The following is a 15,613-nucleotide window of genomic DNA, read 5'->3' as shown; positions in this document are numbered from 1 at the left end:
AGGAAGGAAGGAAGGAAGGAAGGAAGGAAGGAAGGAAGGAAGGAAGGAAGGAAGAGAGAAAGAAAGTGAAAAAAAAACAGAACAAATCCCCAAACCCTAAACATTGGCATCTTGTCAAGTTTACTCTCTTTTCTTCGAGAGCTCACCATAGCTAGTTTCCTGGCCACTCTTGAGCGAAGGAAAGGGGATCAGAAAGGATAAGAAGGGAAAGGAAGGAGTGAGAGGAAGTGGAGAGGGATGGAGGAGAGACAGCAGGAAGCTCCCTCACACAGCCATTGTGCTGATACATTTATTTCCCCCACATCAGCTGTATCCTTCCTCTGAGCTTGAGGCCACACTCTCGCCCTCTAGATGGTTGCTTTCCTCCTCTCCGGAAGCCTTAAAGCATCCCTGTCCCACTAAGAGGATGTGCAGGTGAGAAGTCATGTTTCGGATCTGGGGAGATCCGCGGCTGACTGAGTGGGTAAGAGGCCTTCTGTGCAAGCACCAGGACCTGAGTTTAGATCCCCAGAACGAATGGAAAAGCTGAGCACAGCAGCAGGCACTCGTCAAGCACTGGGGCAGAGGAGGATTCCAGGGGCTTGCTGAGCAGTCCGTCTAACTAAATCAGCAAGGTCTAGGTTCAGTGACATACTGGAAAATATCAACCAAGTAAGTAGGGATTGCTTTAAGGAGTACAGTTGATCTTGACTTCTGACCTCCTCATGTGTGACCCCACCCAGACTCACATACAACACACATACACAAAACAAGTTATTTTAATGTCTTAAACACAGGGAACACCAAGGTACAGCAGAATGGCTGATCTCCCTTCCTGCTCTCCCATGAGCACTCACAGTTAAAAACAATGCAGGCCTGAACCTGAGGCTAGCCTTTGGACTCGCTCAGCCTAGTGTCCCCTGTCTGTCACCGCTGTACTAACTCTTGTCTTCGAAACATCACCCTGACTTTAGTGACACCAGTTACACGATGTGGGGTAGGAACATTCTCTTCATTTCTGAACACATCACAACAGCTGCCAATGAGATAGAATGTCAAGGAACCCTTGGTTGTCAACACTCAGGGGAAGGTATGTGACTGACGTTCAATGGACAGAGGCCCACATGAGGCTCAACACTCTCCCAGGACACAGGACAGCCTCCTCGGTAGAGATGGAACTCAGACTCAAGTGCTACTGCTGCCAAGATGGGGATACACCGCCATCCACTGTTGGGCAGCCCAGGGCTATTGTGCTAAATCTAGAGCCAGCTGTGTTCCTGAGATCTCGTTTTTCCAGTTTTGCAAATTGGAGAGACCATTCTAAGAGCCCTTGGCAGGTGGAGAGGGCTTACAAATATTTGGGCCGCAGTTCAGGCTCTGATGGCAGTCTGTCTGTCCAGTTGGGAAGCCTCTGTCTGTCTCAGTTCATAGATACCTCTGGAGGATATGACTGCCAGTGGAAATGGTTTTGACTGTAGAAAACTAATATGTCACTAGGATATGTTTTAGAAATGCCCGAATGGGTAGAGCCAGGTGAAAATGTCACGAGTGGGTGACCACTGGTTCTTTATGTCACCGACCCAGCCCAGAACACACATCCTGGAGGCAAGGACACCCTGGTGCAGCTCCTTCAGCATTTCCTCCACTCCCTCCCATCCCAGTTTTGCAAACTGGGGGATGGAGTCCCCCATCCCACCCCTTGTTACCTACAGTTCCACAATGCTTATTTATCTTTTATTCACATACTTTTTCTTTCTATCTATTCACTTTACATCCTAATAGATGTCCCAGATCCCTGTCTCTCCCTCCCACAGTCCCTTCCTTCTCCCCTCTTCACTCTCCCCTTCTCCTCTGAGAGAATGGAGCCCCCCACCCCATATACCCCAACCCTGGTACATTAAGTCTCTCCAAGGCTAGGTGCTTCTTCTCCCATTGAGGTCAGACAAGGCAGCTGAGTTAGGAGAACAGATTGCTTTACAGATGCCCCTTCTCCAGTTGTTCAGGACCCACCTGACGACCGTACGGGTTGTACATCTGCTACATATGTGGGTATGGGGGGAAGCTAGGTCCAGTCCATTACATACTCGTCTCCTAACTTCCAGACTCTCTACCATCACTGATAATCCTATTTAAAGTTCTTCCAGACTATACGTGTCACTGACAATGAGGGCACGGGCCGCCTGCTCTCACGAGCACTGTCATAAACCCTCAGAGTTAGTGCAAAACCCTTTCCAGTTATCATGCTTCTTTTTTAAAGAGAGATTTGTTTCTGTGTGTATATCTGTCTGGAGGTCCCCTTGGAGGCAGAAGGGAATGTCAGATCCCTGAATCTGGAGTTGCAGGTAGTTGTGAGCCACAGGATGTTGGTGCTGGGAACCTGACTGTGGCCTGATCTTAGCTGCCAAGCCATCTCTCCAGCCTCTGGTCACTGTGCGATCTCTCTCTCTGTTCTGTGCCGTCCAGGGCCCTGGCCAGACCACTCATCCAGCACCCACATCCTTTATTTTCCACACACCCTCTGACTAACAGAACTCTCTTTGCAGTATCCTGAAGAGTCTTTGAAAGAGCATTTTTTTTTTCTTTTTTGGTTTTTCGAGACAGGGTTTCTCTGTGTAGCTCTGTCTGTCCTGAACTCACTCTGTAGACCAAGCTGGCCTCGAACTCAGAAGTCTGCCTGCCTTCACCTCCCAAGTGCTAAGATTAAAGGCGTGTGCCACCACTGCCTGACGAAAGAGCAGTTTCTAAATATGAGTGGCCACGATACCTCACACACAGGAAGCGCTTGACAGATGTTAGCGAACCCAGTGTGCTAACCAGCCTCGCCACGCGTGCCGGGGAAGCCTATTGCCCCTGTTCTAACTGGCTTATCTTCCACCCATACAGCATCTTTCAGTTTCTATTGCTTTACAGCTGTCCAGAGAGCTGTTTCTAGCTCTCCTCCTCCCCGTCCTTCTCCCCTCCCCTCTTCCCCACACTGTTAGTTCTGACTGACACGAATCTGATTTGTCTGTGTCATTCTGTCATTCTTCAAATGTCACCAAAGCTTTTAGTTTTGGGGTTTTTTTTTCTCCCTCTTTTACTGTTATTTATCCCCTTGGCACACACAGTTAAAAATTAAGCAAAGAGATATATCTCTCCTTTTGTGTAAATTAAAATATACAAACAAGGCCAGGGAGTCACAAGTCTTTTGAAGTCAGAGGGGAATGGCTGTCAGCAAACTGCTGCAAGTCTGCCCCTATGACTTAGAGCGTGATAATATATGAAACCACACTTCTCCACTGGGCCCGTTCTTTCAGTAGGGAAATCTCCCTGAGTAGAAATCACAACTATACCAGGTCACAAGCAGTGGTGGGGTAGGGTTGGGGGGCTGGATCTTTGTCATTTTGGAGTCACATCTCTGATCTTTGATGACAGTTGGATTTACCAGCCCTCAGTAGCAGTCACGTTAGCAGTAATTGGGAAGAGCGTACTTTGATTTTGCAAAACTTCTTTATTTATGGGCCTTGCTGTTTTCACAGCACACCCAATTCATGCCACAGGTGGGTGGGTGTCTTTTACAACTCAAAATCAGAGAAAATCAGAACATTAAAAACGAGTCAGAATAATACAAACATGTATGCATACATACATAAGTACATACGTACATACATTCTCAGGAAGACATGTCCCTCAGCGTAATTTCCTTCTAAGGCTGCATTTAGACTCACTGATGGAAGAAGCGATTCTTATAAGCCTAGGAAGTGGGAAAGCATAATTTGGATTTCTTGATAATCACCATTGTCCCTACAAGGAATGAGACCACAAAGCTACCTTTTACAAATGCCCAGCACTGACAGAAAGCCACATCATCGGAGCTTCATGTCCTTTCCTTGAGGCACGATTGGAATCCGTAGTCAGGACTGACAAGAAGGACCCCCTGGGAGAACAGCTGAAAAGCAAAGGTAGAAGGGTTTTCATCTTCCTCACAATTAAATTAACAGAACATGGTCACTGATTATTCAACACTTGGCATTAAATGGCTCTGGGTATTTTGCTCATTAAAAACACGATTCTTAGCGAGTTATTTTTGTAGGATTTATTCTGTCGGGTGCTGGGAGGAGAATCCAATAATGAGGAGGATACGGGATATTCCAGGTGGTGTAAGTCCTGAGGAAGCGAAAAAACAAAACCTAGGAAACCTTTGTCAGCAAGACTGCCTGCAATGCTCTGTGTGTATGGTATATGTACATGCTTCATGTCTGTGTGGGTACACGTTAGCATATATGCATGTACTTGTGGGAGCCAGAAGTCGAGGCTGGGTGCCTTTCTCAATGGCGCCCCACCTTGTTTTCTAAGACAAGGCCTCTCACTAGACTGGAGCTCACCACTTGGCTCAGGAGTGAGGCACTCTCTGGCCAGTGAGCCCCAGGGTTCCTCCTGATTCTACCTGAGATTACAGACAGTGTATCACTACACATGGCTCCGTGTGTGTGTGTGTGTGTGTGTGTGTGTGTGTGTGTGTGTGTGTGTATTTATGCATGAGTGCTGTGATACAGACCTAAATGTAAGTCCCCATACTCTTCACCAACTGAGCCCCAGGCCTGTAGTGGTGTCTGCAGATTTAGACCTCTCATGAACAGATGTGACTCAGTTGTTCTTTATGGTGGGGCTTGGTGCTATTCCCTCAATACGGTAAGTGAGATTACAAAGTCTGCTGGAATTCTTGACTTCTGTGTGGAAGGAGCCACGGAGAGGACAAAATTCCCCCCGCCTTCTGCCTCCTATTAATTTTCTGCAGAAATAACATTAACCGAGATTCACTTGTGTTTTTTTTTCTATTTCCAATGTGAATTGTCAGTTATTTCCCGAGTCAACTTTTTTTGTGTCTTTTAAAAGGGATTTTGAACACCCTTGCATGGTATTTAATTTTAAATGCTCTTACATGGTATTTAAAATCAATGCAGATTCTTTAGCCTTCACAGAACACTTAGTGGTGCCCAGAGGTGTGAGTACAGGCGATACCTTTATTTACCAAATGTGTTTTCTTTCTATTTCGACGGTTTTCATTTTTCCCCACACTTCGCTTGGAATAACATCATCTCTTATCTATCTGGGGATAAAAGATGATTACCTTTTTGTTCAGAACCCACTAAACTAATACAGTTTTTCAGTTTGTTGCTAAGCAACTGAGCTGGGTTACCTAGAAGCAGCCGATTCCACTCGGTTCCGTGTTCCCTTTTTGATAATTGACCACAGAGTTTCCCTGGTATGGAAGAGAGGCTATAATCAAGAGACTTGCAGAACAACAACAACAAAAACTGACTGTCTTGAGTTGTTAAAAAAAAAACTTTTATATTAAATTCTGGCATATTCATACACTGGGACACAGAAACAAGGACAAAAACCAGGCATGGTAGAGTGCAGCCAGACACATAGTGACTTCTTCCTGTAATTTCATCTCTCAGGAGGCTGAGGCAGGACGACTGCTGTGAGTTGGAGGCCAGTGAGGACCACGGAGTGAGTTTTAGAGCCATATATGACTGCAGGGTGAGATACCAGGAATTAAACAGTAGAATTATGTGTGTACTAGTTACATTTCTATTTCTGTGATTAAAACACCGAAACTCAAAAGCGATTTACAGAAGAAGAAATTTATTTGGGCTTAAAGTCTCAGAGGAATAAAAGCCAATCACGGCGAGGAGGCGTGGCAAAAAGTACTAGGACTATGTGACCCGAGCAGAAGGTTGAGAGATTACGTCTTCAGCTAAAAAGCAGTCAGGCTAACCGCACACTATAGCTGAGGCTATAGACTTTCAAACCCCACCCACCCAGTGACATGCTTCCTCCAGAGGCTCTGCCTCCTAAAGGTTCTCTAGTGCCACTCCTCCCCCACCCCCTACAGCACCACCAACTGGGGATCAAGTGTTCAAATACCCCAACTTTGGAGGACTTTTCTCATTCCAAACTGCCTCGAACTGTTTCATTTTTTTTATAAAACTCCAGAAAAGGTAAGTCTAGGAGCGGAGAGGTGGCTCAGTAGTTAAGAGTTTTGGGTCTCAGCATTCACATGGTTGTTTAAGGCCACCTGTAACTCCAGTGCCAGGGGATACGATGCCCATTTTTGGTCTCTGGGGGCACCAAGTCTGCACATGGTGCACACCCATGCATGCAGCAAAACACCCATGATGTAAAAATAATAGTTAAAAAAAATTAAAATATAACTGATGTAAGGAAACAACATAGGAGAGTTGTCTGGGAGTGAAGGTGGGAATAGTCTGAGAAGAGAGGGATGATGGGAACTCTCTGGTGTTTATATCTCCACAGTGTAATATTATTTTCAGGACTAGGAATACCACTGTTTCTATTGAAAACTATCTTTTAAAACAGCAGCAAGAAACTCATGCCATATAAGTGAGATGTGGTTTCTTTCCTCTCTCTCTCTCTCTCTCTCTCTCTCTCTCTCTCTCTCTCTCTCTCTCTCTCTCTCTCTCTCTGAGACAGGATTCTCTGAGTAGCCTTGGTTGTCCTGGAACTCACTCTGTAGACCAGACTGGCCTTGAGCTCATAGAAATTCTCCTGCCTCTGCCTCCTGAGTGCTGGGATTAAAGGTGTGTGCCACCGCCACCCGGTCTGTGATTTCTTTCTTTTCCCTTTTTTATTGGATGAGAGCATCGGATTCTATTACAGATGGTTGTGAGCCACCATGTGGTTGCTGGGCATTGAACTCAGGACCTCTGCAAGAGCAGTTGGTGCTCTTAACTGCTGAGCCATCTCTCCAGCCCAATTTCTTTCTTAAAGAGAATTTGGATTATTTATTTTTTTAAAGGATGCTTACTTGAGAGTCTCATAATTAATATTTCTTAGTTGGCTACTTTGTCCTGCCATTTACATTTTTATTTATTTATTGATTGATTGATTGATTTCTTGATTGATTGATTGATTGATTTTTTTTTGAGGCAGGGTTTCTCTATGTAGTCCTGGCTGTCCTGGAACTCACTCTGTAGAACTCAGAAATCCACCTGCCTCTGCCTCCCAAGTGCTGGGATTAAAGGCGTGTGCCACCACCGCCCGGCTACATTTTTATTAAAATCATACATGCAGACAATTTAAAGAGTGTCCTACCATTTAGGAATGAGAATTTTCAACCTTTTCAGCTGTTTCTTTGGAGTGTTTTGCCATTTTCAGAAAGAGGGTAATCCGGCTGCATCTTGACTTTTCAGAGTTTGTTTCACTGACTTACTATTCTGGGAATACACTCCCTCCTCTCACCATCACTTTCTCTCTCCATCACTCCCTCTCTCCATCACTCCCTCTCTCTCTCCATCACTCCCCCTCTCCATCACTCCCTCTCCATGTCAGCTGCTCTTCTCAGTGTAGTCAGTGTTTATGCTTAACTGTAGTCACATTCATGCTATTTATCACTGAGGAAATAGTAAACTATACTTTCTCTTCCCTGAAGGATCTATGGGTTTTTCGGGAGTTATCAGGTGCTGGAGGTTGTTTTGTGTTTGCTTACTCCCTTGTTCAGTTAATTCCAGCCTGGTTCTGCGCTCACTGTAACTAGCAACTTTGGATTCCTTTCATCCGGAGGCACTAATGTGCCTGATTCCAGGACCACAGGCTTTCTGTGGTTCCTAAAAGAAGAAATGGCAGGTTTGTGTGACAGCAGAGGGGTATGAATGTGAAGGTGATAATCAGTGATCAGAAATATCTGACAATAGAGGAGTGATGTTAAAAATTAGTTTAGGGTTCTGAAGAGATGGCTTCATGGTTAAGAATGATTGTTGCACTTACAGAAGACCAGACAGAGTTCAGTTTCCCATTTCAGTGATTATCCCAGCTCCTGGGGATCCAGTGTTCCTGACTTTGGTACCTGACCTATGTATCTATGTATCTATCTATGTATCTATCTATCTATGTATGTATGTATCTATCTATCTATCTATGTATCTATGTATCTATGTATCTGTCTGTCTGTCTGTCTAGGCTCTCACACAGGACAGAAAAAGAGAGAAATAAAATTGCATGTATTTTTAAAAATTTATTTTTTGTGCTTCAGACACATCACCTCCAAACACAAGAAACTTTCAAAGTTGACCCTTACCACACCATTTTAACAATGAAGAAACTGAGCCTAAAGGGTGACGTGATTTTCCAAAGCTACCGATGTAAGGGCCATTTGGACTAGCGATGTGGGTGGGTAGTGTGCACAAGGCCCTAGGTTAGTGCCCTGCACAACAGAAAAATATTAATTCTGAAGCCAACAAATATTATCGTGGGCCATGTTGCAAGAGATGCAAGACGCAGGCATCCCTTGCAGAATTCTCTCCCAGGATTATGTGGGTTTTATATCTTGAGATAATTCACCTTCAACAGATACATTTTTATTGTTCACTTTCTGGGAAGCAAGACAGCTGGGATTCCATAGCTTAAATAGGCAAAGTGGGTAGATGCTTAGGAAGCCAAGGGGCCATGACACCATCTGAACTTCCAGGACAGTGACTAAAAAAGGCAATATGTGGGCAAACAGCCAATATTCTCTCCAACCCAATAGCAGGAAAGGTGTGGCCTTGACCTATGAAACACTACAAAGCACCTTCTCAGTCGAAGTATTTTGAAACTGAAGAGGAACAGGAAAATTTAAACCAATCCCAGGAGGATTTTCAAGATACCAAAGAAAACTGTATAGGTCCTCCCACACGCCCACACCCCCACACACCCCAAGCCTGATTTTCCCATTAAAAATATAGTATGTATCAACTTGTAGCACTGTAAGAATGTTTTAAATTCTTGTTTCTTAACTCCTACTCAGAGGAAGAGGAGAATAACCATCAAAGGTTCGCCTTGCAATGGGTCTACTCAGAAAGCAAGATGAAAATCAAGAGAAAGCAAGGAAGTGTTGGCAATTACACGTCACCACTTCTGCATGGTGTGTCAAACCACCAACCATTGGAACAGTGGTTTGAAGGACAATCCCCACTCTGAGAAATCTTGAAAAAGAAAAAGAAAAAAGAAAAAACAACCAGTCTTCTCAAACTTGGCCATCTCATTGAGAAGGCTGAGAGTGAACAGAAACCCTAAGGCTGACAAGCGTTCGCAGTGAGGAATTTCTGCAAAGCAGAGAAAATTCATGCACTGCGATTGCTCCAGCCTTCCTGTCTTTCCACATGACAGCCACAGAAAGGGCAAGCAGAGCAGACTGATCGAAGGACTCCGTTTCCCACCTCCTGGATCTTGGTTGATTCACTTTGCCAGCTTCTGACCACGCTATGTCAGGGGACATGTCATTTGGAGACATGAAAACTTAATACCATCACAGAACTCACCTAGGAAGATGTCTCCAAATCTATGCAGAGTGAACCCTAAACTCAACTTGACGTTTACAGGGGGTCGATGGGTTTGACAAAACTCAGAATTTGAACAGGGAAGTTAAGAAGACGGTAGGCCTACTCACTGCCTTTCACAAATAGAAATGACAGGTTTGACATGAGGGTTTGGCATTAAAGACTTTGACCTCTGGACATGGCAAACCCTCCCCTGTGTCTTGGTGCACAGGGATTTCATTTCTTAGAATAAGAGAAGATAATCAGATAATTGTAGTACACAGGGAAGTCTTATCAATTTCTGTAATATGTTGGTTTTACAGCAGGAGATTTGAAGCATGCTACGTTTCCATTTTGGGGAAGGCTCAGGCTGCTGTGCAGACTTTTATTTATTTATTTATTTATTTATTTATTCATTTATTTTAATAAAAATGCCTGAGCTGAATCAACTCATTCTGTCCATCGTGTGCTCCGAATGTATTGTTCCCTTTTGTATTCTTTTTCTTACTCAGGTGTCGACTATTATTGCTTGGAATAATAAGAGCCTGCCAAACAATTATTTCCAATTATTCTCGTGGGGGAGCTAAAATTGTATAGAAGGATCCAAATAATTCATCCGATGCAGAAAGATGTAATTCTAAGGAAGCTATAGGAGGAGAAAGTATTGGCCACTCTATTTTGCCTGAAGCTGGGATTTTTCTTAATCTATTTTTTAAATAGTCATTGTACATATCCAATGTATGCAGTACTGTTTCATAAGTACATTTTCATAAGGTGTGTATTCTGTGACTGTGTGGGACATCTCATCTTCTGCTGACTTCTTTCTGAGAGTTATTCCATTGCTCTCCTGTCTCAGGTCTTCATAACTCAGTTGAACTGTGCCACCCAGCAGGTTTCCTGGTCTGCAGATTACAGGTGGAAGACGGAGGGGCTTCCCAGACTCCACAATGGGAAGGCAAGGGAGAGGCGCTGGAGTAATGGCTCAGTGGTTAAGAGCACTGGCTGCTCTTTCAGAGGACACAGGTTCAAGTCCTAATACCCACATGACAGCTCCTGTTTATAACTCCAATTCCAGGAGATCTGGCACCCCCACGCAGACATACGTGCAGTCAAAACACCAATGCACATAAAATACAAATAAATCATTAAATTTAAATAAATAAGTAAATAATAAATGGAAAGACAAGGGAGAAAGGATCACCAGTTATCCAATACCAACCCATCCTTGTGTCTGTAGGTGTGAACGTGAGTGCATGTGTGTGTGTCTGCATGTGAGTGTATTTTGTGTGTGTGTGCTCATATGTGTCTGTGTGAGTGGAGGCAGAGGTTAAGGTTGGGCATTTTCCTCTATTTCTCCTTCCTTTCTTCCCCCATTTTATGCGATATCTCTTGTAGCCTATGGTAGCCTTGAATATTCATTGTAGCCAAAGATGACCCGAGACAGCTGACACTCCTGCCTCTCTCTGTCAGTGCTGAGATAACAGGCTCTATGTGGTGCTGTGGGTGGAATCAAGGGTTTTCTGCAAGCTGGGTGGTCACCCTACCAACTGAGCTATAGACAGCTCCAGCCCATTCCCTCCTCCTTACATCCTGTCTGTTGATCTGAGCACTGCACATTGCATTTCCTGGTTTCTCTGGCAGCTTAACATGGCCAGGTGTTTAAGCTGTGGTCAGTAAGATAGAAATGCATGTGCCGAGTAGGACTTTCAAGACGTTTTCCTTGAAAACAGTAGACTACAGGTAAGAGCCCTTTTTTGCCTTTTGTGTGTTTTTTGTTTTTGTTTTGTTTTCTTTACTTTCGTTACAATGTGATGTCTAGAGCCCCAGCAGCTGTTTTGGACTATGAGGTAACCTTGAAAACAAAATCCAAATATGCACTGACAATGTCAGCCGGCAAGCAATCACCTCCCTACTTGTGCTACCCAGTAGCAAAGCATGGTTACAGGAAAGCAAACATTAACATTGCTTACACAGCTATTACTTTGTAGTTTTCTGCTGCCTGTGACCAAGCCCAATTTCAACTACCCAAGAGATCTGCTCCCTGTTTCCTTCTAACCCAGGGTGAATGTCAGCAGTTTACCCTTTGCAATGAATTTGTATGTTACATGATGAGAAAGGATAACTGTAACTCTCTGAATTTTTCTCCCACTAGCTCCCATGGTCCTCATAAGGAAGGCCATATGCATCCTCTGACATTCTCTCTTGTCTGATGCTTTTTGAAACCTTCTAGAAGGAATCACTTTTGCCTAGGGTGTTGGTGAGGTTCAGCTAGTTTCTTGTGTTCCAGTTGATTCTAAACACAAGATTCCCACTGGCCCCATTACCTCACCCCCTTTACCCAGAACGGAAGTCACATCCTATCAATTCTTTAGGGGCTTTATAAATACTTTAGTGATGGTTAGGACCAGGGTACTCTGAGTATCAGTACCTGCTGGAGCAGAGAGAACGATTCTTCTTTGGGCGGGGCAGGGTTGGGAGTTTTCGATTGGTAGGTTACCCGTGTTCTAATAGATGGTTTATATATGCATACATATATGTGCATATATGCGTGCTTATATGTGCACATATAAGCAGCACTAGTTTGAATTAATGGGTTTTTCAATTTTAATTTTAATTCAATTTCATTTTATGTGTAGGAGTATTTTGCCTAAGTGTTTGTGAACCATGTATGTCCCTGGTGCTCTCAGAGGCCAGAAACAATGTCAAATTCCTTGAAATTAGAGTTACAGATGATTTCGAACCATCATGTGTGTGATGGGAATTGAACCCTGGTCCTCGGAAAGAGCAGCCAGACCTCTTAACAATATTCTGGAACCATCTCTAGCATGCAGCTTGCCTGCTTTCTCTCTCTCTCTCTCTCTCTCTCTCTCTCTCTCTCTCTCTCTCTCTCTCTCTCTCTCTTTCTATGAGTACACTATAGCTGTCTTCAGACACACCAGAAGAGGGCATTGGATCCCATTACAGAAGGCTGTGAGCCATCATGTGGTTACTGGGAATTGAACTCAGGATTTCTGAAAAAACAGTCAGTGCCCTTAACTGCTAAGCCCCCCAGCCTGCAACTTTTTTTTAAAAAGGCAACAGATGGAATGGCTCAGTGTTTTATAAGAGCACTGGCTGCTCTTGTGAAAGATCTGGGTTCAGTGTTCAGCAGAGACACGGCAGCTCACCCCCATCTGCAACTCCCGTTCTAGGGGACTCCATGCCACATTCTGGCCTTCACCCTGCAGATGGCTCAGTGAAGTAGAGATGCTTGCTGCCACACCTGACAACCTTTGGACCGCATGGGAGGAGAGAACTGACCTCCTCAATTTGTCCTCTGACCTCCATATACAAACTACATGCAGGAATATGCACACACCCAAAATAAATAAATAAATGTAATAGCAAAACAGACTGGATAGGTTAGGCAGAGTACTTAGCTGGCATGTAGAAAGCCCTAGGTTCAATCCTCAGTTCTTCAACAACAAGCAAGCAGGTAAAAATGCTGGCTAAATGTTTTTGACCCATGCTGCATACACCATTTGGCCTTTAAACAACATACATTAATACCAATATTAGTGTCCTTTGAACAAAAAATGAAATGTTCAGCGAAGATTACTACCACAGAAAAAAGTCACCAACCAGAAGCGACAGCGCTAGAATTATAACTGGATTTTCTGGTTCATTTCACGGTATTCTTTGAGGTGAATTTGGAAAGTTATTTAGGCTGCATAATTATGTAAGAACCACCAGGCCAGAAGCTCAGGCTGTTTGTACCTCAGTAACATTAAAATGTAAACGATCTACATCATGAACAAGAAGCCACCGACACTTTTTCTTTAGCAGTTACACAAGATCATCAGTCACACTAATGACTCGAGCCCACATGTCACAGGATAGAGGATAATCCAAGCCCGTAAGCATCTATATCCTTTTGAGGTCTGGCTAGACTGCAGTATAACCCTTGAGGGAAAAACAATGACTTACAATATGCAGACGTATTTTTTTTTTATAATGGAAAGTAAATTTTTACAAATTAAAATTCTGGATGAAATAACTAATGGTAATAGAATAAGAATGAGTTTAAACACAGTTTTCCAATTACATGTATAACTCACCACAGAAAATTCGGAATATAACTGCCTTGTAGGTGTCAAAATCCACAGCTGATAGGACATTGGGAGGTTTGTCCTTGTTTGTTTGCTTGTTTGTTTGTGCAAACAACATTGTCAGGGTGCTTTGTATTCTAGACTGTGGTTATTTTTCCCCCATTTAATATCATGTGTCAGTTTCCTGTGTGAAAAACTTTTACAGCTTCTCATGTGCCATGTTTGCTGTAATTTGCTCCAGTACTTGTCATATAAATGGAGCATTCCCATTAATCCCTTGATTTGAAAAGACCGCCAGAAGTAATGATGTCCCGTTTGGCTGAGCACACATCCCCAACACAGAATGCCTGGCTTAGACATGAGAAAATATGTTTAAGGTTTGTAACACAGCATGTAGTAATATCCCTTATCATGGAGTCCCAGATCCGTCTAGAGTTTAGAATTTATCTAAGCAGCCTTCTTCGGAGTTCCCTGGTCCCATGGGATAAAATCCATCTCTAGGACCCACCTCTCGGATACCCTTACTTAGCTGAGAATGTGAGCTAACAAAAGAAATTCCATGACCCTTTCAAATTTGTATCCCAGTTCTCTGAAAACAGGTCTCAGTGCTCCCAAGACCCATAAAAATTCCCCAACTACACATCCGTGCCTTCCATAAACCCAAGGCTCTTCAGTTTCTGTCCCTCAAGCAGATGAGCAAAAACTTCTATGACCCCACCCTAAGCCTGCATCCCGAGGACGCCATCAGACTACCCTGAGGCTACTCACTAACTTCTGTTTCTAAGCCTTTCAAGAACAGTAATATGCAAACAAAGAGCTTCCATTTGCTGTCCTTGCCTGGAGGTGACACCTTGTTACTTTAACAGAGCCAGATTGAGACTTGGGCTATTTGCTAACATGCCCCCAAACGCTAAGGAAATTTCTGGTTCTGTTCTTTTTTTTTTTTTTTAACGACTAGGGTGGGGTAGGGGTAAGGGTGAGGTGAGGGTTGGTGGGAGCATGAATGTAAGCTGTGTGTGTGTGTGTGTGTGTGTGTGTGTGTGTGTGTGTGTGTGTGTGTTGGGGGTTAGAGATGGACCAGTGGCATTGTTCCCTTGCATCCGAGGGAAATGGTGATGATTGATGGATAGGGTGGGCTCCAGCAGAGGAAGGGGTCACTTGGAAGCTGATTTCTCATCAAAGATCTTCAGTTCACCAGCTGGTTTGGGGACATTGCCGGTAGGATTTTCTACACAGGACTTGGGTTGGGGGGGAGGGTTTCTGGACCTTCGGTCAGCCCCAAATTGGGGGATGTGACTTCCTTTTGGAGATGAGGGCCCTTAGAATGAAGTGAATGGACCTGATTGCCTCTGTTGTCCGGAGCATCTGTATCTCTTGTTCTTAGTCTTGTGCTTTTTCTAGGTTTGTAATATTATTTCCCGAGTTGTGAAGAAAATCTGGCATTTTAAAAATAGGACTGAAAACCACAGGCTTCGTCAATGCTGTGCTCCTCATGATGACTGAGTTTATCTGTGCTGACTCTTGGAAGGGGACGCCAAGAAGTAACTTTTGTTGTTGTCCTGAGGAAGCTGAGGGAGCAGGTGAGTGATCTGGTAGAACCCCAGATACTTTCAAGATTACGAGTAACTTTGTCCCAACAGCTCAAAAGGAACGAGCTGATTCAATGGTTAAGAATTAACTCACTCCTGTTGATTCTTCAGAAAAGAAAGATGGATTTGTAGCAGGCTAGAAGACAGAACAAGTCAGTAATGGAAGATGAAACCGGAAATCGGGCGTGGTAGTACTGGCTGGGAATCCCAGATATCCAGGAGGCTGAGTGTAGTAGGAGGAGTGTGAGTTTAGAGGCCAGACTGAGCAACCCCATCTCAAAATATAATTTTAAAACAGAGATTGGGTGTGGACAGTGTGGCTGGAGATGGGAGAGTGGATTGTCCCATATAAACTTTTTGTTAAGTCCGGCCTTGGACTGTCACGTGCTCCGCCATTGACAAGTACCGTCACTAACCACATAGCAGATCGCAACCTTCCACTCAGTAAAAGACTGTATCAGCATTCTGTCTAAACTCCGCCCCACAGTTACCTGGCAACAGTCAGGTAAAAGGGGCTGCTTGTCCCCTCCCCCTCTTCTTGCTCTCACGATCTTTTGCCTTCTTATTCCGGCTCTGTCCCCTCGCCCCTCCCCTTCCTCATTCCCTTCCCCCTCTCTCCCTCTCTACACGTGCTCATGGCCAGCCTCTTCTCCTC

The sequence above is a fragment of the Grammomys surdaster genome, unplaced genomic scaffold (assembly GCF_004785775.1).
Source record: "Grammomys surdaster isolate TR1022 unplaced genomic scaffold, NIH_TR_1.0 146, whole genome shotgun sequence".
Classification (NCBI taxonomy): domain Eukaryota; kingdom Metazoa; phylum Chordata; class Mammalia; order Rodentia; family Muridae; genus Grammomys; species Grammomys surdaster.
The sequence above is the reverse complement of the archived record's forward strand: the minus strand, read 5'-3'. Positions refer to the sequence as shown.